Source organism: Lycium ferocissimum, chromosome 9, assembly GCF_029784015.1.
Source record: "Lycium ferocissimum isolate CSIRO_LF1 chromosome 9, AGI_CSIRO_Lferr_CH_V1, whole genome shotgun sequence".
Lineage (NCBI taxonomy): Eukaryota > Viridiplantae > Streptophyta > Magnoliopsida > Solanales > Solanaceae > Lycium > Lycium ferocissimum.
In genome coordinates this window covers 27,979,725-28,006,134 of record NC_081350.1, presented here as the reverse complement: position 1 = coordinate 28,006,134, position 26,410 = coordinate 27,979,725, and the positions used below count along the sequence as shown (strand labels likewise).

Genomic DNA, 26,410 nt, shown 5'->3' with positions numbered 1-26,410 from the left:
CCATTTTTTGCGGGGCTTGTCGTTCAAAGGTGCTAGTCTTTAATTTTTGTCCCCCAAATTGCTGGTCTTTAATTTTTTCCTTCGCTTAAAAAATAGTCGAAAATCTTTTGAGTTCAAATATCTGCTTAGTCAAAAACAATTTTGCTAGGCAAGACTTCACGAAAATTCTGCCTTAAGGCAAAAGTTTGTCTAGCGAAATTTTGGAAGGCAGATTTTTTTTTTACTCTGCTGGAATTCTACAAAAGTTAGGCCTTAAATCCGAATAGGCCTAGTTTTGCTATAAAATTCTGCCTTGCGAAATTATTATTTTTTTAACTGAACAGGGGTTCGAACCTAAAACCTCGAGATATTTTAGGTGAAGGGCAAAATTAAAGACCAACAATTTGAGGGGCAAAGATTAAAGACCACCCCAGGATAAGGGTAATCGTGCAAACTGCCCGTATGGAGCACCAAGAAAGCCCTTTGGATCAAGGACAAGGGATAATACGAGGATTAGAGATGTCAAAATTGACCCATGAGAATATGACTCACTCATTAAGTTTGAGGCCCATCCAATTTTTTAACTAAACCCTTTTTTTACCTGCCGAATTTAGCTCATCTAAAAGTTGAGTTTTATGTATGTAGCTCAAATTCACTCATGAGAAATCTAGTCAAAATATTTTTTAAAATTTTTTCTTTTTTTTGTTTCTAATGTTATACAGAGTCAGAAAAAATAAAAACAAAGTTATATTACGTGCTTAAATAAATAATAAAAAAACAAATATAGAAACTAAAATTTAGTAAGAATTACGCAGGTGGGATTATAACCTGTTTGTTAACTCATTTCAGCTCAAGTAATTTTTTAACAGGTGTGGGTCATCGTCCATCCATAATTAAATCAGCACATTTTGATCCATCCAAATGCAACCCAACCCTCTCATTTGACACCCCTAACGAGAACACAAATAGGTGAAAACGACACCTGGATGGTCAATTGTTGTTGATATTTAGTCATTATTTTGAAATGTCAATCAAGCTACTTTATATGACAAATAAAATTCGCACAAAAATATACCTCGCTAAAATATGGGGAAAAAAATTGAATTTGGCTCGTTGCCTTTGAGTCCTTACCCATAGCATATGACAAAGGATATGTGCTTCAACATCTAAGTTTTACACAATCCTCCAACACCATCGTGCTAGATTTCAAAAAATTCGTAGAGTTTCAAGTGTGTTTTCAAACTCAATGGAGCATGGGCAGAATTACATAGGTTCGAGGGGTGTCATGTGACATTGCATCGCCGAATTTTTTTATTAGATATACATATATAAAAATAAATAAAACGAACTTAAAAGGTCAAATTAATAAAGTGACACTGCTTCTACACAAAGTTGTGCGCTGGTCTGTTGGCTAGGCGCTCCAATTTTGGGGTTGAGGTCACGAGTTCAAACTCACTCAGACTCACTTTTTTGTCCATTATAATTTAAATCCTAAAAGCAAATTTTAGTTTAAATCCGAAATCAGTAAAAGAACTAGAATATAACTGGCATGAAATGGCAGTGGGTAAATAGTCTTAAAATAACTGTAGCCTGTCTTTTCCTACTCTAATTCTACACTAAATTTATTAATATAATTTGAGTTGTCTTTTTATAATATGATATCATTGTAGCGATTCATTCAGTTGTTTACTCTTTTACATAGTGATATTGCTTATGAAAAATCCTACGTACGCCACTGCAATGGAGTTTGAACCTTTGTCTTTTCACTTTTATATAAGTAGCACCTGTGAAAATACCTCATTATCTACTACAGAGTACTTTTTTCAAGTAGCTACCATAAAATTACCTAGTTATACTTTTCATTGTCCATTTGGAATGATGACGTTGTAGAGAGTCCGCAACTTAAATGATCTCAAAAGTGGGATTTTGATCCAAAATAACCCACAAAAAAATAGGTTACAAAAGTGCATTTTGAGCACAAAATTAGTGCGCAATAGGAGTTAACGGTGACGATCACTGTTAAGTCCTATTGCGCACTAATTTTGTGCGCAACAGGGTTTAATAAAGTCCTATTGCACAATAGGGGTTTAATAACCTGGGAAAGTTCTGATTAACTTCTATCACAAGACTAATTTTATTAAAAGGCACTTTGTAACTTTTTTTTTGGGTTATTTTGGATCAAAATCCACTTTTGGGATCATTTAAGTTTACATGTGATTTGATTGTATCACCCATGAAAGTTTTCTTGTGTTCAAATGGCGCTAGAGGAACTCTAAAAAAAAAAAAAAAAATCAAAATGGATGCGAACAAGTTCCAAATGATGCAAGCGGAATTGTAGGAAATTCCATGACGCTGTCCTAGGATTCTATGATTTTGTTTTTTTCTCCCTAAAGGTGTAAAGTCGGAGTAACTTGTGACCTTTAAGGACTTCAATAATTGTGCTTTTTCTCAACCAATATCTTTTTTATAATTTAATTTTCAATATTAATTACATTAAGTTGTTGAAAATATATATTCCTATTATAAAACCAAGATTGACTTCAATCATTCTTCACACGCGGGCCCTTCATATTTATCACAATTTTTTTTGGACAAAGTTGTTGAGTCAAAATGATTACATCAAAGATTTGGGTTTAAGATAAGATCTTAAATACTCAAGGAGCCGTAATTGGGTGGCAGTGGCAATGATTGGGGTTTGAAGGGGACTGAGTGATGAGTAAATACGAGGGACTTAAGGGATCGGCGGGAAAAAAAATATTTAATCCTGGATGTAAATACACATTTAAAGATTAAGATATTTATTAATGTTTAAAATTTTAAATATCAATACACATATGAATATTAAAATTTTGTATTAGTGTTTGATTACTAAAGAATTGAGACTGTTTGCTTTCTACGATCTGAATATATAAAATTTAATAAAATACTATACTAATTTAATACTATTATACTCAATTAAGTATTTTTAAAAATATATGGCAGTTGGTGGTGGTGATGACTATCCATGATGGTTTTTAATGTCAATTGGGGATGATGTTGACTAATGATCGATGGGTTATGGGTAGTAGGCCTAGGGGTGGCAAAATGGGTAAAAAATGTGGTTATCCGTCCAACCCAACCCATTTAAAATGGGTTGAATACCCAACTTATTTAAAATGATCCAATATGAGTCAACCCATATTATCCACTTAAAATATGGGGAAATTAATGGGTAAAATGGATAAAACTCACAACATATAAGGTGAGTTCGGTCTTCAATAAGGGTGGCAAAATGGGTAAAAAATATGGTTATCTGCCCGACCCAACCCATTTAAAATGGGTTGAATACCCAACTCATTTAAAATGGAGCCAATAAGAGTCAACCCATATTATCCACTTAAAATATGGGTAAACTAATGGGTAAAACTCACAACATATAAGGTGAGTTCGGTCTTCGGTATGCCAATTTTCACATGTTTATTTGTTTAAAAAATTTGGAAAATATTTTCTTTAAAAAATAAGTTCATTAAAAATGAGGAAAAAGATTTTCCTAATAAAATTAAGAAAAACAAGTCCCACATTTGATATTTCACCAACCACCCCACCACCACGCAACCCACCCCCCAACCACATCACCACTCAACTCACTCCCACCCTAACCCCCTCCAATTTTTCAAAGTTTCTAATATTTTTTTAGGTTTTCTACACTACCCACCCCTACCCCCACCCCCCACCCCCCTCCCCGACCCTCACCCCACCACCCCTAAAAAAAAGAGTTTTTTTTTTTCCAAAAAGTTTTTCAACTTTTTTTTACACCTAAAAAAGTTTTATTTTTCAAGAAGTTTTTGAACTTTTTTTTTTTTTTTTTTTTTTGTATTTTACAACTCCCACGCCCTGCGACAACCCGACCCCACTACCCCTCCAAAAAAAATTAATTTTTTTTAAAAGTTTTTATTTTGGTTTTGTACACGCCTTCCCCCAACTCACCCCCCCCCTCCCCCCAACCCCCTCCAATTTTTCAAAGTTTCTAATATTTTTTGGTTTTTACACTACCCACCCCCACCCCACCCCGCTATCGGACCCTCACCCCACCACCCCTAAAAAAAAGATTTTTTTTTTTCCAAAAATTTTTGAACTTTTTTTTTTTTTTTGTTTTGTATTTTACACCTCCCACACCCTGTGACAACCCGACCCCACCACCCCTCCAAAAAAAAATTAATTTTTTAAAAAAAAAAAATTATTTTGGTTTTGTACACCCCCTGCCCCAACCACCCCCTACCACCCAACTCACCCCCCCCCCCCCAACCAACCCCCTCCAATTTTTTTTTTTTTTGTTTTAAACTACCCTACCACCCTCAAAAAAACTTTTTTTTAAAAAAAGTTTTTTGAAGCTTTTTTTTTTTTTTTTCCGTTTGGAAGGGTAGGAATGGTGGGACTTAAGGTGGTATTTTCAGAAAAAAAAATTCTTGGAGGTCGTGTCATTGGAAAGTTTAAGTTCTATTCTTTTCGCAAATGTTAAGACGCAACTATGTGCTAGGGATTGGATTTGTGGATAAGAAGGTAATTTAATCTTCTCCATATTAGCTACATGAAACCAACATCTTTGAAGTAGTTTTGGATAATATGAATAATATGAATATTCATATTATCCGTTAGGTAACCCATTTTTTATCCGTATTAAATATGGGTGGGTCGGAGTAACGATCCGTTAACCCATTTCGACCCTTACCGTATCCGACTCGACCGGCCCGTTTGTCACCCCTAGTAGTAGCTAATGGAGATTGTAGTTGGCAGTAGTGGTTGATGGCAGCGCGTGGTAGTTGCGGTGGATGATAGTAATAGTTAATGGTGGTGATAAATGATGATGGTTGACGATGTATAGTGGTGATTGTCGGTAGTGATTGATGGTTATGTGGTAATTATGGTTGTTCATAATGATTGTAAATAGTGGCTAATGATGGTGACAGTTGATAATGGAGAGTTATTGGATATCGTTGAATGTATGGAATTGATGAACTACATTTTTTATAGAGATCTTTGAATAGACATCTTGATAATATTAAGAAATTGTTACAAAATTTTAATTATTCAAATTCGTTCATATCAATTAGGTGGTTGTAACATAAAATAATAAATGCACTTAATAGCCAAAATCTGAATGATTAAAACTTAGACCTAAAAGTCAAATTGACCTAATTATTAAGATCTGGTTATTAATATGTTAAGTGCCAAAAGAAAAACCAACCTTAGTGAAAAAAAAGTAAAATTGATTTGTTAAAGTGGAATAGAAAAAAAAAATAGTCTACTTCGAGTAGGGAAGTATTAATTATCTAAATTTTTTGTTTATATACTACGACAACAACAACATATTCAGTGTAATTTTACAAGTGGCGTATGGAAAGGATAGGATGTATGTAAACTTTAATCCTTTACCTCTACCTCTGGGGGTAGAGATGTTGTTTCTGATAGACATTCAACTCAAAAGAAATGTAACTGATGCCGGAAAGGAAAAAAAATGAGACAACAAAATAGCAATGCATAAAACAAGTGTGACATCAGATATTTATACACATTGGAGAAAAAGAAACTACGTGATACCTAAATCATACTACTACCAGTACGAAAACACACAACTACCTATTAACATTCTATCCTAATGTTCGACCTCCAAACCTTTCTATCTAAGATCATGTCCTCAGTCAGTTAAAGTTGTGTCATGTCCCGTCTAATCACCGCCCCCTGTTTTTCTTTAGCCTACCTTTACCTCTCATAACCTGCTACAGTCAACCTCTCACACCTCATCATTGGTGCATACTCACACCTTCTCTTAACATGTTCGAACTATCTCAGTCTCGTTTCTCTCATCTTGTCTGCTACGGAGACCACTCCCACCTTATCCCATATAACTTCGTTCTTAATCATATCTCACGTTGTATGCCCACACATCCATTGGAGCATCCTCATCTCCGCTATATTCATCTTCTGAATGTGGACATTCTTAACTAGCCAATCACAATTTGTCCTATACAATAGTGTTGGTCTAATACGATATGGGACAGTATCGCCAATCCTCTGTTTCCTTTAGTTACGGACTCAAGATATTTGAAGCCTTCTCTCTTGGGTATGACTAGTGCATTGATCTTCACTTTCACCACCGTCTCATACGTCATGTCACTAAACTTCACTCTAGGTACTTCACGTCTTAGTCCTGCTTAACCTGAAACCTTTAGACTCTAGGGCCTCTGTCTAAACCTCCAACATATCATAAACTACACTGCGCGTCTCATCAATCAATACTATGTCATATGCGAATAACATACTCCAAGATACCTCTCCTTAGATATATGGTATCATTTCGTCCATCATAAAGGTAAAAAGGAAAGGGCTAAGGACTGATCTCTGGTGCAACCTAACACGATCGAAAAGTGTTCTGAGTCACCTCCTATTGTCCTAACCCAGATTTTGACTTCATCATACATGTCCTTGATAGCCCTAAAGTACACCACATGCACACCTCTATACTTTAAAAACACACCAAAGGACCTCCCTAGGAATTTTATCATAGGCCTTTTCTGCCTTCCTTCCAACGTAAAATACACGGAGAGAGAAATCGTCAAAATAAAGTAGGAAAATTGATTAAAAAAACACGGAAAGTATTCTTAGAAGAGCATCTTTGAAATTTCGCTATCTCTTTTAAGATAGAAAGCTAAATCACTAACAAACAAATTTTCTTTGTTGACAACATCTACTCAAAAAAACAAACAAAAAGATTTTCAGTTAATAGTCATTCTCTCAGGATTTGTTGGGTGGGTGTGAATAGAAAGTGATTCCCTATAAACAAGCAATCCAAATGCACACTCCACTAGATTACTATCATAATAAATGGAAATCTTATTAAATTTAAAAGGTAGAGGAAATTAAGATACCTAACACTCCAGGGGCATTTAATTATTGGTGACTCTTTAGTTTTTTATTTTAGGAGAGGTGACTCAAGTTTTAATTATTAGATTAGGTGATAATTTTCTATTAGTGATTAAGGGGTTTTGAAGTTGCCCAAAAATTTCTATTTTGACACTTTGACCTCAACTTTATTTTTAACACTTTGCAAGTTTTATTTTTAACACTTTGACCCACCCCCCGCCCCGACCCCGCCCCGTGCCCATGCCCCCAAGCCCCTCCCACACACCCCCGTCCCCACCCCACCCCCGCCCAATTTTTTTTTATTTTCTTTATTTTTTTTTTTACCCCCTCCTCCTCCCAACCCCCGTAACCCCCATAACCCTCCCAAAAAAATAATTATTTTTTTTTTTTTTTTCACCGCCCTCCTCCTCCTTCTCGCAACCCTCCCCCCACCCCCACCCTCCAAAAAAAATTAAAATTTTTTGATTTTCTTTTTATTTGTTTTTCACCCCCTCCTCCTCCTCCTCCCTCCTCCTCCTCGTCCTCGCAACCCTCCCCCACCCCCCAAAAACTTTTTAAAAGAAGTTTTGATTTTTTCTTACCGGCCTCCACTCCTCCTCCCTCCTCCCCCACCAAAAAACATTTAAAAAGTTTTGATTTTTTTTTATTTTTTCACCAGCCCCCGCTCCTCCTCCCACCTCTCACTACCCCCACCCGAAATTTTTTTTTGATTTTTTAATTTATTTTTTCACACCCCTCGTCCTCCTCCTCCTCGCAACCCTCCCCCCCACCCCTCACCAAACACCCCTCCCCCGCCCCTAAAAAAAAATTTAAAAAGTTTTGATTTTTTTCTTACCAAATTTCTCCACTCTCTTCCCATCCCTCCCCCCCCCCCCAAAAAAAAAAATTTTTTTTTTTAAAAAATTTTCACCACCCCCACTCCTTCTCGCACCCCTCACTACCCCCCCCCTCAAAATTGCTTTTTAAAAAAAGTTTTGAAAAGTTTTTCTTTTTATTTATTTGCACCCACCATCCCCACCCCCCCACCCTTCCAAAAAAAATGTTTGTTTAAAAAAAATAAGTTTTGAAAAGTTTTTTTTTTTGCCCCACCCCCGTCCCCCACTCAAAAAGAATATTGAAAAAAGTTTTGATTTTTTTTTGGGGGGGTTTAGGAAAAGTTTGGATAAAATTCGAGTTGTTGTTTAGTATGTTTGTAGTGAAATAGATGGTTTTTTTGTTGTTGTCCCGGTATGGTTCGAGGTTTAGGAAAAGATATCCAATAGATGATTTTTTGTTCTTGTCTGGTATTTATACGGTTACGTTTATAGAAGATATCCAACGGATTTATAGTTGTTACAACAAGTTCTACACTTGTGGCAACAAGTAGACAATGCTCCAAACAACAAACGGTGGACATAGGGGTGGGCATAAATACCGAAAACCGAAAAAAACCGGACCGAACCGAATTAATTCGGTTTTTCGGATTTTCGGTTCGGGTTCGGTTTCAATTTTCAGAAATTTCGGGATTCGGTTCGGTGTTCGGGGTTTGGGGTTCGATTTTTCGGGTTTCGGTTTAAATCGAAATTTCATTATCAACCAAAAAATATTAAATAGTCTCCCGACCCATGCCATTAAATAAATTTGGTGAATTTCGGACTTAATTATGATTGTTATGTGAGACGATGGATTTATATATATATATATATATATATATATATGTATTTGGAGCTAAAATTTAGGACATTTATGTTGTTTGGCCATTTGGGTCGTTTGGCCACCGCTCATTTTATCGTTATGTTGTTTGTGTTGCTTGTTTTTGTCTTGTACGTTGTTTGTTGTGGTTCTTGGTTTTGAGCATTCGATAGTCGTTTTGGACGGCAATTTAATTCATGGAGTTTTCTTTGAATGAATGACATGGACCTATTTTGGATCTCGCTTTAGATTTTATGTGTATGTAGGGGGTGACTTTTATGGACATTGTTTGGCTTGTGTAGTAGAAGTGCAAAACAAAGCTCAAATTGTGAGAGAAGTGAGGAAGTATAGGGGGAATCAAAAAACAAAGCTCAAATTGATGACCTCATGGTTTGTCTCCTTATATGTTCTCCGAAAGCACGTTTCATTGTAACATCTTCCATTACATTTCTAATAAACTAAGTATAGGGGGAGTGAGTAGAAGGATTATTCCCATGAGCTAATCTAATAAATAATTAACTTTCGGTAGAAGGAGCCCAAACAATAAGCATTCAAGGATATCTAGCAACTCCCCCATTTTCATATTTTCTTTTGTTATTTCCTCTGTCGGTGATGCTTCGCATTATAGAAAATACTCAACCTGTTAACTCGAAAATCACCACAATAACTCAATTTTTATTAAGTTTTCCTAATACTAATAACAAGAATACGAAAATATAAGGCTATACAAAACGAACGGTAAACTAAACATAACTAAAGTGCACGCCAGCGGACTTTTAGTTAAACACGTACGAAAAAACCGACCGGCGGAAGTTAAACATAACAAAGTCGGTTCCCCGAGAGACTTTTAGTTAAAAAACTAAAAGAAATCTGCCGGACATAAATGATAAAAACCGAACATAACTAAAGGCAAGCCTCCGTGTTAAACTTTTAGTTAAAACAACTAAAAAGTCTCAAGGACAAGGCATTAAACATAACTAAAAATTTTCTGGGAAGAAAGTTAGTTAAACACTAATTGGACATACCATTTGTTATAACTAAGGTAACGTTGAATTCTTTATATGCAAAGATTTTATTTTTATTTTAAATAGGTTTGCCTCCAAATCGAGCTTGCATTTTAATCTTAACATCCGAGATATTGTTCCAACTCACATGCTTAATCTCGGTTTACAAATTAACAACGAATTAACATAAGTATGAATTACCTTAAGACAAGCAACCCAAGCGATATGTCCAACTTTCAACGGAATATAGAGTACTAGATTTTTCGAATCGAGCTATTAAATTTAAAGTAACCATAAAACTTTGCATCCGTGACAAATTTATTTTGGTAATTAATGTTATATCCCAAAGAAATTAACAAATCAATAATTAAACCCAGTGATCCTCGTATTATCTTCAAAACCTAACAATAAATTGTTTTTAAGCGAATAGTAGTTAGTATCTCACGTTAATGACAATGGGTTCGTTAAAGCCTGCGAGGTATTTTTAACAATTAACATCACTATTTTTCAATACAACCATCATAAAATAAAAATTATAAATCATTGGTTCAAAGATTAATGGAAAGGAAGAAAATTGATGGCAAAGAGAAGAAATTTAATGGAGGAATTTTGAAATTTCTAATATATGGTGGAGGAGAGAGAAAAATATTGCAACTCTAGTCATTTTTTTGGTGTCATTTTCGCATTTTAAACTGAAAAATCAATACCAACTTTTGATGCTTCTACATTCGGTTTCTAAATTAGCTATGCTATTTAAATTTGGTGCATATCCGAATGAGATCTTTGTGAATTCATAAATCTAGAAATGTGTCCTATTTGAATAATTTAACAAAGAAAAAACCGAAGCAATGCAAACTTGAAAAGCTGATCCAGAGAGAACCGATTAGTTTGGTTCCTAATGTTTTGTACTACCTTCAAAAAACCGATTCCTTTCTATGCCTTCTCGAAGTATGTCCACATGAAGTGACCAATATTGAAAGATTTAACGCATCCAGTTGGACATAGCTTGATGGATTTGGTTTGTTTGTAGAAAATATCCAACAAATTTGTAGTTGTTGTCGAAGCGGAAATGCTGTAGTCGTTATAATTGCAAAGAGTTGTAATAATAGTTATTTGTTGGAACTTTATGACATTTTAATGTTATTCTTTTTAGAATGGTAATTTGTTCTTGATGCTTGTAAACTTGGTTTATATGATATGTTGATCGTGTTTAAATTACAAATGTGTGTATTGTTGTTAATAAATTGTTTAACGGTTTTCAACAATATGCTTCTATTGATTCGTCAACACTTAACTTGTTGGGTTTTATCCAACAAGTAACGGACTTGTTGCATGGAACTAATTGAAGTGTTTTATCCGGGCAAAGATTTCGAAGAAATAAGCAATCATTTGCATTTACAAGCGTGATTTGCCTTCTACGGAAAAAGTTACGGGTTGGGGGTTTTTGAAATGTCACTATCGTTGCATAAAGTGATAACTTGTTGTGTTTTATTCAACAAAATAAGGACTTGTTCAACAACTATGTCATTCGAGTTGCTCAAAATACGGCTTATTGCGGAATATTACACTTTTTCTTCAATATTCCCGAAGATCGGAGAGCCACCAATGCTGATTTGATTCGAGTACGTATTTAGTGATCAACAAAGAGAGATCAATGATTATTTAGATGATAACAAAGGAAGTCAATAATAAGTAGTGATCAATATATAATACTTAATCAATTTGATGGTAATTTGAGTTAGGAATATGCATTAAATCCAATGATCATTAGAGTGAATTGATGCGAACTATGATTATGTATTTAGTGATAAGAAATGAAATCAACGATATTTAGTGATCGATATATAATACTTAATTAATTTGATAGTAGTTTTGTAACGACCCATTTGGTCGTTTAGCACTTTTAGAGCATAATATTCCCTCTAAAGGAGGGGAGAATGTCACGTATCCATAGAGTTATTCCGAAAGAATCAACGCTAGAAACTTCGGATTTTAAATTAAATCAAAATTTTATTAGTACAAGAATGTGCCATGTTGGAAATTACATGAACTACCTTAATTGTGGTGTTAAGTTAAAAATTGGTGACAATAATAATGCCAAATGAGAGCATCAACATCCAAGGTAAAAAGGATGACTCAAAGTCATCTAAAACAAGGTTATTATGGAAGACATACAAATATGCATTTAAATGTTGATTCATCCACTACATTTTCATTATATTGTGGACAATTAAATTCGAAGAAAAATACATGTAAATTTCGGCCAAGGTGGATAAAAAAGAAGACATCCATGTGAGGCATACATTTGAATATTGAGGGCATCTATCACTTTATGAAAGCATGCATTATTTTATGAAGACACACATGTTAGGAAGAATACTTGCACACTTAAATATTGACATTCATCCTTGTATGATTGCAATGGACAAAGGTTAGTGTATGATTCATTCACTACACATGCAATTGTCTCATAAACAATTAAATGGAAAGAAGAAGAAAGGGAACAAAGGGGGAAGTTCAGCCGAAAGTTAGAGAAAAGAATTGAAATTTTGTGTAAAGTTAATTGAGTGCTCAAGGTCATGAGTGGAGCATGTGTTGTGTCCAACTTGTAGGCATCATAATTTAACCAAATAATGACTAAGGAATCAGCCATTACATTCATTTTCAACTTCACAACAAAGAAAGAAAACCTAGAGGGAGAGGGGAGAGCTCACTAATCAAAGGGCTGATTTTGGAGCTCTTTGTGTGTTGATCAAAAATTATTTTCCAAGGTGTTTCAACCCTTTAGAAGGTCCCTAAAACGTGAAGATAGTCTTTGGAGCAACAAGAAGAGATTTTCCATCTCAAGTCACCAACTCTAGCCAAGTAGAGAAGTCAAGTTGTCAAGGTAAGATCTAACTTTCTTTTCAAGTATTAAGGGTGATGTAGATGTGTGAATATAAGTTGTATGCATGAAATAAGGTGTATTGATGTTGGAACATGATAGTAGTTATGGGGTTATATGTGTTGATGTTGAAGTATGGTTGTAACTTGACGAACATGAATCGCATGCATAAAATCATGAAAGTTGGTGTTGGAATGTTAGTTGGCCGTAGGGACTGTTTTGGTGGAATTAATGGACTGATTTTCTTTAATAAATATGGTTGTTACTATCATAGATCTCATGGTAAAAAGAATGAAAAGAATTGGAAGGTTAAAGGTGAAGTTATGTTAGTATGAAAATGGTTGAATCTATGATTTTATGTGAGTGATGTTGAAGCATGGTGTAGCCGTGTGTGGACTGTTTTGTGAAGAAGTTAGTGAACTGTTTTTACTTGATATTTTGATTGTTATTATCATGAATTTTATGATGGAAATGAAGGTGTTTAATGGTTGGAGTTGAAACTAAAGTCATTTGTGAGTTGTTTTAAGGATTATAAAAATGACGATATAGCGTAGTTGCGTATGAATTGATGTTGTACTTGTCGTGTGGATAGCTGGTCATAACTTACTGAAATTATATGAAAAGAAGACATGAAATGATGTATAAAAATCACATGTGGTTGGCTTAGTATGTTCGTAAACGTTTGCAAGAATTCCGAACATTGTTATGTTGCTAGTTAGGGACCGTTTTGGATGTTGTTGGTTAGGGACTGTTTTGGACTTGTGTTTTCATTAAGTTGGAAAGAATAATTATAAGTTAAGAGTATACATCATATTTTATGTTGGATGGGCTGTTATAAGTTGTTACATGCAAACGTTAAGGCTACAAACTAATAAAAGTAACTTGAGAATGTCGAAACCGTATGTGAATCGTTATTGCATGTTATGAATGTGGGTTGTTTAGAATATTGTGTGGGCTGTCCGGATTGGTATTGAACACATAATTATTGATGTTGTATTGGTAGTATGTGGTTGGTTTAGATACAAGAGAAAACATCGCCTAAACATCTAGAAAGGAGTTACTAACGTTAGAATACGTTTGAATCTCCCCGTAGCTTAACCATAGTTGTTGGCGTCTTAATATAGGTTAAAGTATTATTGGGTAGCGTACACATATTGTGTGACGAATAAGCACTAAAGACCTGGTCCGATCGGAAGCACTTCGGAAGGAAAAAGCTTTGGCGTGAAAGTTCGTGACACCGTTCGGCATTGAGGTAGGTTACGGTTTACTTTATGTCTAGACTCCGGTTAATAAACGTATGTAAATAGTAGTGATTGACGGGGAAAGCATGATAGGCCTTCGGCATGGTGTGGAGGTAAATTCCATCTAGGTTGGTATTACCGTTATTATGTGGGCTTGTCGCCATTATTGTGATATCGTTATGTGGGCTTGTCGCCATTATTGTGATATTTTATGTGGGCTCGTCGCCATTATTACGATATTGTTATGTGAGCTGTCATTGTATTGTGATTTCATGTATTTGATATAATTCTCTCTCTCTTGTTCTCCCACCGGTCATATGGAAGAGGAGGGTTATTACCGAGAATTGAATATTGAATTGCAATTCCTAGTATGAATCTATGGAACCTATGATTGCGGTGATTATTGAGGTTGATTCCATGCGAGGCATGCATCCCATATTCTATGTGCTATGTGATGTAATTATCACCTAGTTGTATCTTTATCACATACTAGCTCCCTCACCTTATGAAAGGGAAGGGTAATATTGATGATTGAGCCGTGGGCAATAATATGACTTGTACTTGTTTATTGCATATTGGTGATATAGTTGAGACGATATCATGCATGACATGCTTTCATATTACTCTTATGTTGTTATAATGGTGAGGAGAGTGATTGAGAGACTCCGAGGTTTTTGCCGGAGATTGAGAGTGACAGAGAGACTCCGAGGTTTTTGCCGGAGATTGAGAGTGACAGAGAGACTCCGAGGTTTCTGCCGGAGATTGAGAGTGACAGAGAGACTCCGAGGTTTCTGCCGGAGATTGAGAGTGATTGATAGCCTCCGAGGTTTCTGCCGGAGAGCACGAGTGGTACATGGACTTCGCGGGTCCCCCATGGGTCATGACTATGAGGCATTGCCATAGCATGTGTGTACGGGAGTGGAGTGTGAGAGGTGACTACTCGCATTGCATAACATTTACATAGCACGACATTGCATTGCATAGCACTCCATTTGAATGGTCATTCATGTCATTGCATGGCACATTCTCGATTGATTCTTGATTTGTGAATTACCGAGTTGTTGTTTGTGAGTATTTATTTTAAAGGTTGGATGGAATCGAGGTTTATAGAATTCTCCCTAGGCTTATAATGCGAGATATTGAGATCCCTTGTGACTATCGTTAATGCAAGACTTTCTCATGTGCTAGATGTGTGACTGTGTTTGATTACTTATCTGCTTACTTGTTGGTTGCTTCTTGTTTATATGCGTGAACTAACCATTGTCGGCCTATGATACCTACGAGCCTTGTGTTGTGCTCATACTACTCTTGCTACACTCCTTGTGGAGTGTAGAGTTATTTTCTGTGTGATGTTCGAGTCTCACGACCGTTTCGAGGCATTCGTCAAAGACGTTTGGGTGAGCTATTGCAACCCGAGTCTCTCCTTAGATTTCGTTGTTCTCTATCCTTCAACGAAGTCGTATCCGGTTTGAGTCCGTTAACTATTCAAATTGTAAACTTCTTAGAAGCTCTTGTATGAGTCTAGACTAGATTTTGGGAATTTCTTATAATAATAGATTTATTCCGCATGTTGTATCAAATTAAGGTAGTTATCTGAAGGGTTCGCCCACCAGGGAGGGTTAGTGTGGGTGCCCGCATGATCCATGATTTGGGTCGTGACACCAATCATGCAATCATACACAAAAATACACTATGGATTTGCTTGTGGTCTCGAAATTCCCAACGGAGATCTATTTGACCGGGTCAACAGTCAATGGCCAAAGACCAACTTTCCAACCAATAACCCGAAATGCTCCCCGAGTTCCTCGAGAACTAACTTGAACATATCAGTAAGTCATAATCGACCATCTGGACCTCTCGAAATCAACAGATTTCCGAAAAAGGTCCGTTTACCCAAAAGTTAACAATTGGTCAAACATTTTTCACTTTAAGGCTCTATTCCACATAAGTCATCATAAAACTCACCCGACTACCTCAGAGCAGTACCACCCATCCCCGAGGATCAAAATCGTACTAACAGAGCTTGGGGAAGGGTTAACGGGGGCTAATGGATCGAAAGTGCTATAACGACCAAACAGGTCGTTACACAATAGAGTCGTACCTTTTATAAATCAAGATAATGAACAAATCACATTGGTCGTAATAATTATATCAAGATGAAGAGTATAAGTACATTTAATGAGCTAAAGAAGTTGTTTTATATATTCAGTACAAAAACACTTATCTCTACTTGGTCTGTTCAAAACATACAAAATATACAAGCACAAGAAGTCATAACTATACCGTTCCCATAATGAAGATAATTATATTTAATCTTGTGCTACAATCATACCGATAGCTTTGTCCAATTTCCATCTTAGATTGTGAACATAAACTTTATATTTATAAGAACTGATGATTTAATATTCCATGTATAAGCTAAACTCTATATACTAAATCATCTACTATATAACTAAATGAGACACATACTAGTACATGAACTATTTAACTCTTTATTAAAAATTGAATCAGTAATTGTTCTATAATAAATACTACATCAAACACATAGTTAATATTATATATTCCAACAGTCTCAACATAAAATTTAACAACCTTTCTATTTGACATCCTAGATAAGCCCATATCGTAGAATTTAACAACCTCGAACCTAGCTCAACAAATACTGTTAGCTAAAGTTAATTATCTCAACAAACAACACCTTGACGTATACTTGATACGTCAGTCCAGCTGCCCTTCTGATCTCTCTCCAACAGTACCTAGAAAGCTACTACTATAAATAGTGGATGATATGTCGAATTGTTATTTCGTCAAATTAATATATACCACAAAATATCTATTGTACAAATTATTTTCATGGCAATGACTAGAGCCCTCTCCCCTTCACAATATCCCTGCATGCACATAACAAGCACTGGCCAAAATGTAAGAAGCAGAAACTTTCAAGTTTCATGCAGAAGCTCTGACAAATGGACCATTCGAGAAGATTTTTTTCAAAGCAACCTCGAGCTACACTCAAGTATGATTTTAATTTCTATGCACCGACAACGTAAAATACTACAATATCATATATATTACTTTTAAAAAAAGTTATACATATGTGATCATTCATAAAATATATTGATAAGGTAAAATTTGCATTGTCAGTGTACGTAAGCTATAATTAAGGTAAGTTGAGGCATAACTTTTCTTGAATTCTTGTAAATTTTTTCCTAAAAAAGTCACGATTTCAAGTGTTTCAAACACAGGGGTGAGTAGGTGGGGGTTGTGCTCCGAATACGGAGCTAAGATGTTCATGAAGGGGTTCAAAATATATATAAAGAAGTAAATCCACGAAGAAATACATATATAATTATATATACAAGAAAAATAAAAATAAAAATTAAATTATCTAAACAATGTAATTTTCCGACTTAGAGGTATCAATTTAATTACTGGCCTTGGATAATGTTAGCTCCACTCAGGGCGGGCTGAAAGGGCAGGCAAGTAAGGCATTGCCTAGCTAGGGCCCCACCTTTTTTTTTATTATTTTTTTTAACACCCAATATGTACATATTTACTACTTTGGAAAGAAAAACATTGTACATTGAATTGGAAGTTTGAAGAGATATTGGGAAGAAACAGTTATTTCTTCCTTTTATTATGGGGGTGTGGTCCACATTGGGGATATTTTGGGGAGAGAATGGTAACTTCTTCCCTTTTATGGGGGAGTGGATAAGTTGAGCATAATTGGGGGAATGGGATGACTATTCTTGGTAATTGTATAGTTGTAATATTCTTATTTATTTGGGTAAGTATTTTATTGTCTATATTTACTTATTTTCTTCTTCCTTTCATCATTCTTGTATTCTTATTATTATTGAAAGTTCTCAGTTCTCCTAAACACCTAAACGTTCTGTTGCAAAACTTAGTACTTACGAAAGATCAAGATTTACTTTTCGGCTTCTTCTTCATATTATCAAGCATTGCAACAAGCAATCATTATATTGAAGTAGCGCAACACTATTTCGATATCATTATATCGACTGATGAAATTCTTCAAACGGGTTTTTGTTCTAACTTTATCTTATATTTCATTGAAAATTTATCATTGTTGATATTCTTATTTCATAAGTAAATATTTTTGTTTTAGTTATTATTAGAATTTATTCAATTTAAATATGTCAAATAGAAAATATGAATCCGGTTATGCAAAAAGAGAGATTGAATGGATTGGCTATATTATCAATTGAAAAAGGATTGTTAAAACAAATAGATTATAAAACAATAATTAATAAATCCGCATCTAAAAAAGCTAGAAAAATAGACTTTAAATAAAAATATATATGACGATCTTTCTTTTATTTTTATTTTTTAAAATTAGAGCCTCTCTATGAAGTTTGGCCTGAGGCCCCCAATCTTGTTGAGACAGCCCTGGCTCCACTCTGCCATTCGACTATGTTTTATGTAAGTTAAATCAATCAAGTAATTTAGAAGAAAACACGACGAGTTAGGGGTATGGAGGAAAATGGTTTCCTAGAAACTGCGTTCTTGAAAAATAAGTGAATTTCTACTTATTTTCTCATGTTCAGTCCGGTAGTGGAAAATAAGTGATTTTCTTACTTATTTTCTCATATTCGATTGGTTGTAGAAAACATTTTTCGAAAAATATTCACCCAAGTCCCACCAACCCCACCCCAACCCCCAACCCCCAACCCCATCTCTACCCCCACCACCCACCCCCACCCAATCACCACCCTCAAACGCAGTTCATCTTCACCCACCACTATCTCACACCACCACCCACCCCACACCATCGCTCCATCCAACCCTCCCACCCACCCATCCCTCCCAAATTTTCTATTTCATATATTCTATTTTACTTTTATAAATTTTTTAAAAAAATGGAAAAAAAATTCTACCCACCCCACACCAAATTTAACCATGCAAATGTTTCATTTTTATAAAAGGTAAAATTAAATTTGAAATAGAAAATTCAGGAGGGGACAGGAGGTGCGCCGTTTTGGGGGGGGGGGGGGGGGGTGTAGAAAATAAAAATAGAAAACTTAAAAAAAAAAAAAAAAAAATTTGAGGGGATGGTGGGGTGTTTAATGGGTGGGTGGGGGAGTGGGGTGGGGGGGGGGGTGGGTGTTGTCAAAATTAAACAAAAAAGAACTTTTTAAAACTTTTTTTTAAGAAAAAAACTTTTTTGGAGGGGTGGGGGGGGGGGGGAGGGGGTGGTGTAGAAAATCCAAAATAAAAAAATTTAAAAATTAAAAAAAAAAAAAATTGGAGGGGTTGGTGGTGGTGCATGGGGGAGTGGTTGGGGTTTTGGTGGTTGAGGGGTGGGTTGTAGGGCTGTGCATATTAACGGTTAAACCAATGACCCGAACCAATTATTGGGTTAATGATTCGGGTTAATGGATTACTGGTTCGGGTATCGGGTGGTGCCCTGTGGTTATTGGCTTATTGAGTCGGGCCACGGTTTGGCCAATTTTGTTAACGGGTGAACCGATAACTCGATAACCATTTATTTAATTACAATTCTACCCTTCCATGTATAATGTCACTTGACTAGATTTAGGTTTCACTTGATTTCCACTTCATAAACTCAGTCTCTCTAGTGGCGATTTCAATTTCAGAAACCCTTCTCCTCCAACTCGTAAGACGCAAGCCCAGTGTAAACTGATGCAAGCCCAGTGTAAACTGTCTTTACTTCTTCTACAATCTACATTGCTTTCAATTCTCACTGTTGTTTATGTATTTTTGTATTTCTCTGGTGTAAGGGTGTCCAGTGGGCCGGGTCGGGTCGGGCCGGGCCATTTAAACGTGGGCCACAAGGGGCCGGGTCGGGGCCGGGCCGGGCCGTAAGTTAAGGGGCCGGGCTTGGAGAGGGAAAGGGATGTCCGATTAATGGATAGGGGCTACACACAAGGCTAACCGGCCCGTTAGTGGGCCGGGTTTTCGTTAGTGGGCCGGGTTGGGTTTTAATTATTTTTAAAAAAAATTCTAATACTAAAATTTATTAAGTTTGATACTTTAAAATCTAGTTGTTGTCAACTTTATTTTAACCATCAAGTTCCTTAAATTATACTTTCGCCCTATTTTCAATCTATAAATACCATTCATTCTTCTCCATATTATCTCACAATTCCCTACTCTCCTCTTTCTCTAAATTTCCTACTCATCTAAATGGGAACTAAATGGTTACAATGCACATGAGTTTTGATACTAAACCAAAGTTCTTAATTAATTATCTCATCTGATCCTAAGTCCTAATGTCATGTGCAGATTGTCACCTCTCCATCATCGGCGGAGACATTTCAATAAGCTAAAAAATATTTAATTATTATTATATATAAAATATTTGAAACTAGTAAGATTTTATTAATATATTATTATATATATAACTAATAGTTTATATTATTATATCGTATAAACCTATTGAAGTATTTTTGAACTTGTGTAAGCCAACAAGAAGATAGTAACTTAAAAGGGGTATTTGATTTATTTCACGCATCAAAGAATTTCGTAGGCTTGTCATTTCACCGATTTTGTCATATTATAATGTCTTGTTGCTTTTGGGCACCGATCAATGTTTGTCCCTCCTTGCAGAAATTTATCTTGGAGTTGCTTTCAGTGTACGATTAGTTTTACACAATTACATTTATAGTTCTATTTTGACCGCGTACAAATTATTATTCTTGTAAATAAAATCATAAATAAAATTATAACACAAATTTGAAAAGAAATTCAAAGGCTCAGTGAGCCTTTAGTTTTATTAATCAATAATTGCAAAGTTGAATTTAAACTTTAAAGCTTACAAACTTTCCCCAAGTTCTTACTTGAATAAGAGACACATTACATGTTTTAATGGTTAAGTTTTAATTAACTAAAGTAAGATTCTAACTATGGTTGGAATAATTAATAAATATTTCATATATTTGCTTCCAAAATTTTAAGAATCCCACAATTATAGCTACAGCTATTTTATTGGGATATAATGTTTTTAAAATACTTATTATTAGTAATAAATGTAGTACTTATCTTCTTTTTTTTTTTTTTTTTAAATTTGAAGTGGGCCGGGCCGGGCCGGTGCCCCGGTGGGCCATCACCCGGCCTCGATTGGGCGAGGTGATTCTTGTCCACCTTGTCCGGCCCAGCCCCCTAATAAAACCCACCTAGCCCAGCCCCTTACACCTCTTAGTGGGCTTGGGCCGGGCCGGTGGTGGGCCGGGTTTACCGGGCCGGGTTCGGGCTGGCCCGACCCACTTGACACCCTTACTCTAGTGGTGCTAGACAAGTTATTGCAAACTAATGTTATGTAAATGCCTGAAGAATATTTCTTATTTCCCTTATGCATTGGTGTTTGCAGTGACAGGTTTGATAAAATCACACCTTAAAAAAGGTCCAATTTTGTTTACATCCTTCATATTTCAATTGTATTATTTTGTTCGGAATAGTCTTAGCAGCTGAAGCTACTTTCAGTTTTGAAATGGGTTCTTTGTTCTTGAAATTTTTTTGTGTAAAATCTTAACGGTTAAACCGACAACCGAACCGATAACAAACAGCAACCAATTAACCGATAACCCATTAACCGATATCTTAACAGTTCTTTAACGATTTAACATGTCTACAAACCGATAACCGATAAGTTGTACCGATAAGTTTCAAACTCGAACTGGACCGATCGATATGCAGCCCTAGTGCGTTGGGTGGTTGGTGAAATGACACTTGTGGACTTGTTTTCCCTACTTTGATCAGGAAAGTAATTTTTCCCATTTTTAAGGAACTTGTTTTCCTAAAGAAAATGTTTTTAAAAAATTTTGACCAAACGAACATGAGAAAATTGGAAAATATTTTCCTCCATACCGAACACAACCTTAATGTTCGCATTCTTTTTTTTTTTTTTTTATTTACTAAGAAAATGCTTACTATTGCAGGATGGATTAAATACGAAATTTGCACGATTAGTGAAGGATATAAAGTATGCAATAAGGACGAAGTGCTTGTTTTCTCACACATCAAACCCCTTTTGTGGTTTCTCTTTGTTTCAGGCTTTGGAGACAAGAAGGTTACCACGTGCCAGCAGGTAATTGGTTTTTCAGTAATCTCCAAAAATTCTTAATTATGAAATGGATAAGTTGTACTAGTATAATCTCAAATGATACTGCCCTAACAGTGTAAAAGTTTTTCTTCTTAAGAATATGATTTAAAAAAAAAAAAAAAAATGTTCTCCCTAACCGATTAAGATTTTAGACGTGATCGTCATACAACAACATGACATCAGAGTATGGTAAGCAAACTCTTTTAAAACCCATGTAGTTCTCATGAAAAGGTATCAATTCTGAACTTTCGGGCGCGTTAAAGACATACTTAAGAAAATAAAACTATAGTTTTTATAATAACATAAACTTTTAGATGAGATGGTGATCACAAATGTTAACCGTTTTCATACTACCAAAGGTATTTTAACCACTTGTTAATATCACTTATTGGATACATTACATATTTTTTCCTGAAATCATCTTATAAACTGTCATTGTATAGAAGTTAGACCAAATTTGAAACATCTATCTAATCATCATCTATTTCGTGAGCAGATGTTTTTAAAAAATTCAAGAACAATGATAATGGGACATTTGGATTAAACCTGAGTCAAGATATAAGTGGATTAGTTGGTCTATATGAAGCAGCACAACTTGGTGTAGAAGAACACATACTCGTTGAAGTTGCAAAATTCAGTGGCCAGCACCTTAATAATGCATTTCTTGGAAATAATGACTCATGTGTTCAAGCTAGAATCATTAAAGCAACATTAAAGGAATCGTTAAAGAAACATTGAAGTATCCATACCATAAGACTTTAGCAAGATGCAAGGCCAAAAGCTTCAAGGAATTAATGGATGGGGAAGAGACACCTTGCAAGAATTGGCAAATATTAACTACTCCATAGCCCAAGAGATACATCAAGATGAACTAGCTCAAGTTTCCAGGTAAATTATATGAATAACTTTTATGTATTGATAGTGTAGAAGAAATTTTATCTTGTCATAGCAAGTAACTTATTTTGCTTTATAGGTTATTAATCTCAAGATTTTTACGGACGATTACACGCAGTTATCATTCAGGGTGACTTGATAGTGAAAAATTCCTTTTACTATCTCTATGCATAAAAGTTACACTCAAAGGCTAATTATAGGTGATTTTTATGTTGATTAATTACCTGAAAATTAAGACAGGTTTTGTGCTATAAACACATTAAGAACATCAATCAAAAGGGGCTGGAAGGTATTGATCTAGTTTCAAAAATCTTTTTCGCTAACAATAATACTGGAGCTTCCGATCAAGATCTTCCTTTTCTAGTTGATAGTGTAAAATTTCTTTACATACAGTTAAGTTCAAATTAATGATGTATGGGTGCTCCAAAACTAGTCTCATACTAGCCTCAGTTCGGGTGTTAAAGTGAAAGTAAAGGACAAGTTTAGAAGGACACTTATTTTATTTGGACTTCATTTATTGAAGAAATGGATAATACAACTCCCTTCACGAGTAAGTTTAATTCCATTGGTTACAATCTCTACAAAATATATAGATGGAACCCCATTGAAAACCTGCGGAAGACGGTATTATTCACACGCTTTTCGCATTGAATGGGACTTGCTCTTGGATTTTTGCCAACAGAAATTAAATAGTACTCCCTCCGGTTCAAAAAGAGGATTCACTTAGCCATTTACACATCCCTTAAGAAAATATTAACTCCTACGCAAAAATAGGTTTTTTGACTAAACTTCCCTAATTAAATAAGTATTGGGTTTTGGTCACTTAACACTAATAAGGGCAAATTTGAAAAAATAAGGTTAATTCTTTCTTAATTTGGGAAGTGGGCACTTTTTTTGAACAAAAAAATAAAGGCTACGCGGACGTGAACTGGAGGGACTAGTATTTTTTATCGGTGCATAGAGCATAAACTCATTTTTTTTCAAAAACATACTTTTTTCGTACCAATTTATGTGAAGATATTTGACGAATACAAAATTTAAGAGGAAAAAAAAATATTGATGCTATTTTTTTAACTAATTAAAAAGGCAAAATATCACATAAGTTGAGAGAGAGGAATTCCAAAATAGTACTGGAGGGAGTAGCATGTTGGATCGATCTCAAGTGAGACATCCCAATCAGGAGCAGATTTAGGGTAGGGGGTGTGAGTTCCCGGGAATCCAGTAACTTTTGCTCAGGATCTGTATTTACATTTAGAATCCATTTAACATAACAGATTTCTAGTTGGGAATTCAGTATAAAAAGAGGGTTGTTGGTTTAGCGGCAATGATGGATCCTAGTTAAGTCGTGCTGCGCGCTCCTTGACAAGGGTTTGAATCCCTTAATCACCATTATTGACCTGTATTTTGCTTTTTTACAAAAAAAAAAAAAAAAAAAAAAAGAATCACTTATTTTGTCTTTCTTTTTCTTTTTAAAATGAGATCATTAGGAACCACAAACTTTAAATTCTGAATCCGCCAAACCCAGTTATATCTATCTGTAATGCACATATCTGATGGATTACATCATTAATTTGTTATCATTTCGGTGGGCAAGTCTTTGCAATGCATTTCTAAAAGAAGCAAAATGGTTTGCCTCTGGAGAGTTACCAACAACAGATGAGTATCTGAAGAATGGGCTTGTTAGTTCTGGAGTTCATGCTATCTCAGTTCACATGTTCTATCTCTTAGGTCTTGGTGTAAACTCTATTCATTTGGAAGATGTGTCAGCCATCACCTGTTCCGGTGCTATGATTATTCGTCTTTGGGATGATCTTGGAAGCGCAAAGGTAACAAAATATATTCATGATACTCTATCATTTGTCGCTAATCCATCGCATAATTATTTACTTTAGTAACAAATTTCCAGTTTTTCACTATCTCATTTTATGTGACACGTTTTCTATTTTAATCTTGCTCAAAAAGAATACCATCCCTTCCCTTTATGTGATACATTTTAACTGGGCACAAATTTAATAATAAGAAAAAAACTTTGAATGCACCACAAATCCACAATAATAGGGACGGAGTAAGTAACATCTTTCTATATGTAGAAATATTTTAACTTTGAGCTTCTCATTCTTACCCTTAAGAACATGAGCTTATTGTCACTTAAATGTATGTGATATGTTTTAGATTACAAAGTTTCAAAAATATTTATTTCTAACTTAAATTTCTTGCATGTTTAATCAAATATCATCACATAAAATGGGACAGAGGAAACAAAAATATTGTAGCTAAATATTTTCTTTTTTAGTCATTTTCTTAGCATTATATAGTTAACATGCGTACAGGATGAGAATCAAGAAAGAAATGATGGTTCATACGTAGAATGTTACATGAAGGGACAAAAAGATGCTTCAATTGAATTGGCAAGAGAATATTTAAGCTAATAGAAGACGAATGGAAGCAACTTAACAAGGAGTATTTTTGTCTGATGAGTCGATCTTCAGGATCATTTGCAAAAGCTTCTCTTAATTTTGCAAGAATGGACCCTCTTATGTACAATTATGATGATAAGCAGTCCCTCCCTGTCCTCCAAGAATATATTAAGTCTATGTTGTATGGTGATTTGTCAATGTGAACCTATGTTGCTCGGACCCGGCACTTTTGCCGCCGTTGAAAGTCGACACGACCCGGACACGGGTTTGGGTACGGAATTCGTGTCAGATCCGGTCAATAGAGATCGGATACTTTGACCGAAATTCATGACCAAATTAAAGAAAATTTTTGAGATTATGATTTTGTCACGACCCAACCCCGTAGGCCGTGACTAGTGCTCGATCTGGGCACCCAAACGCACCAATCTGATGATATCGAACACATACAGGAATATAACAGAAGCCGACGAGGCTGAGTTGCAAATTTATATAATTTCCGGGGAAAAATTTCCGTGGCTAGCTTCCTTTGTTTTACGGACTATCCAAATTAACCTGCGCATAGAAAATATAACAAAGGCCACACGGGGCCAACAAAACAACATATATATACATATGCGGGCCGACATGTGGTACGCGGAAAAATTAAGATAGAATCGCCCAAACACAACATATACAAACACAACATTTCCCACGAAGTAGGCACAACCCACAAAACATGTCCACGTACCTCTAAAATAAGTAATCATATGACGGGACGTGGCCCCGCCGTACCCCTAAACAAATATGTACAATGCAACGAACGAATATATACCAAAAAAAAATGTCGAATAAGGGGAGCACTTCAAATAAAGATTTTGTCCTAAACCGATGGATCACCAAGGTTGTGCGTCGGTACTGCGGGCATTTATTTATCTCCCCGAAGAAAGGGGGTCGTTAATATGTACCGAGCATGTAAAGCATGAGATACCGTAAACAAATTCATATACGGAAAGTCGGCATAATGGCCGAATACCGGTGTGCTTACATCCGAGATACGAATACAAATGAGGTTAACGAGAACAAACATAATAGTCGAATGCCCCAAACGCTTACTCCGAACGTACAAATCATGTATAACGTTTTGTTTTGTATAATATCCGTCCCATAATGGGACTAAGTGTCATAAGTGAAAACATTTCTTTTCGAAAGAACCATTTTTATTTTAGATTTTAGATTTCATATATACGGGAAAAAAAAATCAAACATATCATATCACATCATCATGTCCTCACATTATCATATCACATATACCGCGAAGAAACCCGGCGCATTAATATCACAAATATATAAATATACCG

The 26,410-nt window shown here is 35.4% G+C and overlaps 1 pseudogene; it reads left to right on the top strand.

Annotated features, from left to right (window-relative positions):
- The first annotated feature begins 16,532 nt into the window (after positions 1-16,532).
- Positions 16,533-25,276, top strand: LOC132031744 (probable terpene synthase 13; annotated as a pseudogene).
- The last annotated feature ends 1,134 nt before the right edge of the window (positions 25,277-26,410 follow it).